Source organism: Pinus tabuliformis, chromosome X (assembly GCF_031772625.1).
Source record: "Pinus tabuliformis cultivar Carrire ecotype Pingquan chromosome X, CPIR1, whole genome shotgun sequence".
Classification (NCBI taxonomy): Eukaryota; Viridiplantae; Streptophyta; class Pinopsida; order Pinales; family Pinaceae; genus Pinus; species Pinus tabuliformis.
In genome coordinates, this window is record NC_142308.1 from 175604714 (window position 1) to 175608184 (window position 3471).

A 3471-nucleotide genomic window follows, 5' to 3' on the forward strand; every position below is an offset into this window, starting at 1 on the left:
CTATCAAATTAATCAATTTTCTGAACAGTAAAAGCAGGCAACAGTTAGAACAATTAGATATTGAGGATAGGACTGCTACCATCCTCGAGGTGAAGAAAGTGTTGACTAAAAGAAATCTGATGCAAGGCTTGGAACGTAGATGTCAAAGCATGCAAGAATATATAGATGAGTTCATGAAAAAATTTGACATCTTAAGAATTAAAGGACTCCCAAGCCCTTTAGTCATCAATGATAGACTAATGGTTTATATTGATTATATTAATATCAACCAAGGCATTACCAACAGGAAAAGTGCTTTACGATGGTTTAGAGAACCTCCTTTTCATTGAACATGAAGTAAAGCACTTACTCCCAGTACAACCCAATTTTGTGAAGTATACAGAAGCAGATTAAATTTATAGGAAGCTGATAAGGACAATAATACCAAAGGATGATTGGTGGACCAATATGACTAACATCCTATAAATTACCATGGTAAACAGTGAGGTAAATAGAAGTATTTACCACAATAAATTTTGGTAAAAAGGATGAATGTTGGTGAACAGGTAAAGAGTATCAGTTACAGATGAAAGAGTATCAGTTGAAAAGATCAAATCAGATGTCCAGCACAGAGTTACTAGGGCAATAGCAAGATGCAAATTCGTAGAGCATGCCTCCAACTCCTTCAACAAAAACAGGGACAACAATAATCAATTCACTTTCTGTTTCTATATTCGAGACCATTTGTCTCTATATTTGTGTAAAAAGATATTTAATATTCCTAAAATAAATCTTATTTAGTTATGAGATATTTTGATGTAAATTTTGTATAAATACTTCTTTATTTGAAGTATTAGGTGTGGATTCAAAGACATTTCTATAGACATTTTCTTCTAGAATTGAAGTGTTATTGTACCAAGACTTGTATGGCTTGCTGGATCAAGGAATAAAGTAAAGATTGTTCACGGGACACTTGTGTCAAACAGAAATCAAATAAGTATTCTATATCTCTTGTCCATTATTTTTTTTCCTCTAGTTATTAATAATCATATGTGTTTTCATAAAACCTGAATGATAAGTGAGTAATGATTTTTCATAAATTGCTTTACTGCACTGTGTTTTAAACTGTTTATCTTCTCAATGTTTTCTGCTAGACTATCATACTTAGGGAATTCTTGAATGCTCCCTTACTTCGTAGTTTATCGCTTTGGTCCAATTGAACAAAGAATTCGTAATTTCCCTTTTTTGATAGGCATCTTCTGTTCCTCATTTTGACCCCAGTTAAAGGATTCTTCATTGCCCTTTCTCCTTGGTTAAGACCATTTCATCCACCTGAACCTGACATTTGCCTTTATTTTACTACCTTGTCCTGTGGGTTTTCCCTTTAGTAATTGATCTGATCTAGTTAAGCCATCACTCTATTGACACCATAGCCCAATGGTTTGAAGACCATGCTCTATCCATCTGTTCTCAGAACTCCACCACTCTCAAACAAAGCAATCCTCAACATTAATAACTAGCCTAATATCACACCAAAACAAAGCTAAATTATAAAGAAAGAGCCCTCTCTGAGTACATATTGGCTAGATTCTGTACTTAAAAGATTGGTTTGTGGTTACCTCGGACCCCTTTCCTTCTTCCCATAACTTCTAAGGAAAATCTAAGTGATAACAGAAAGGTCTACCTAATCCACTAGTAATTAATGATAGGTTAATGCCACATGAAGACTATGATAAGAGAATCAGAGAATTGGCAAAGGAACAAGCCAACAATTCCTCCATGAAAGGGATGCCTACAGGAAAAGTCTTTTACCAGGCTTTTGAGAACCTCTTTTACCTCCAGCATGAGGTAAAACATCTTTTTGTAAACAAACCCACCTTTGAAAAATACACAAAAGTTGATGAAGTCTACAGAAGAATGGTAAATATTAAATTACCAGATACAGAGACTTGGGAAAAGTTAAATGATTTACTGTGAAAATGCAAGGTAAACAGTGAATACAGAGTAGTAAAAGAAAAACAACAAATCAACTTAGTCAAAGACTATCACATGAAAGTCAGATGTTAAAGGTCAAAAGAAAAGTAAAAGGACAACCAACGTAGAAGCAACAACAAAGGAGAGAAAGTAGCAAAAGATCAAAGCATAAAACAAAAAAATTAGTAAAATAAGGGACATCTAGCCTTTTAGTTTCCTAGGTGTCTCTATCTTCTTGCATGAAGATATTTATTTTCCTCGAATAATTCCTAAAAATTGTTTAGGATATTTTGTAACTAGTTTTTGTATAAATACTTAATAAACCAAAGTATAGAGTGTGGATTGTTGAAAATTTCTATAGCTACATTGATCTAAAAACTTGAGGGTTTATTGTAAACATTTTCAAGTCAACAGACTGGACTCAGTAATAAAGGCATTACATTACAAGATTCATGTGTTGGGCCACTTCAGTGAAGTATCTTTTATTTGTTGAATTGTTATCTTCTTAAGTGTTTCACATGCATACATGTTTTTCAAATTTGAATGAAATAACTAGAATTTTACTTCGGAATTTGTTTAAGTACACTTTGTCTTGAACAATTATTCATTTTAATGTTTTCTTCCGATATCCAGAGTAGGGCATTCTTAATTTCTCCCTAGTTTCGATTGACCTCTTTCATTTCTCTCATTATCTGGTTTGAGGAATACTTGATTGCTTCTTAACCCCGATTGAAAAACCACTTCACCATCTAGCCTAAAAGATCTTAAATTACTCAGCTACCTTTCCTTGTGAACATTATGTTTAGAACTTGATTCAGTCTTTTTTTCTTGACATTTCGACTCCATGGCCCAGTGGTAAAAAGACATCTATCTATCCATCTAAATCAGTGATTCCACCACCAAACCAAATCAAAAACCAACCCAATCAAGCTTAAATAACTAGACTAAAACCAATTAACTCAACAAAGTTAAATCATTAAGAGAGAGCCCTCTTTGAGCATTAGGAAGGCTAGATCCTGATCTCAAAAGTGGGTTTGTGGTTACCTCTATTATTTCTTTCATGACAACCCTAGGGTAATTTTAGAGTGATAACACATCTCAAGGCAAAGATTCTTCAACTTTGCATGCATCTACTGAACCCCCAGATTTGGATCTTACATCGGTGTGACAACACAACCCTTAAGTGTGGCAGGAATGAAGCCACAAACCATTCGCGATTTTGTCCGTCCATTAAGTTCATGTTAGCTTCATGGATTTTACACTTCAACCTATGATCTGATTCCCACGATGTCTCACCTGGTTGCATCGCGATTTCCTTGAACCCCACAATTAACTGTGCTTTAGATTTAGGCCTACTGAATTCTTTGTTCAGCGCAGTCTAGATGTATGCCACTCCAGCATTTGGGTTATCATTAGAGTACTTGATGTAAAAGGTTAGCACGCAATCCTGCAGAGCACTAACCAATGTTGCCTTCTTCATGTGATCATCTGTAACATCCTGAGCTTCCCATATAGCTT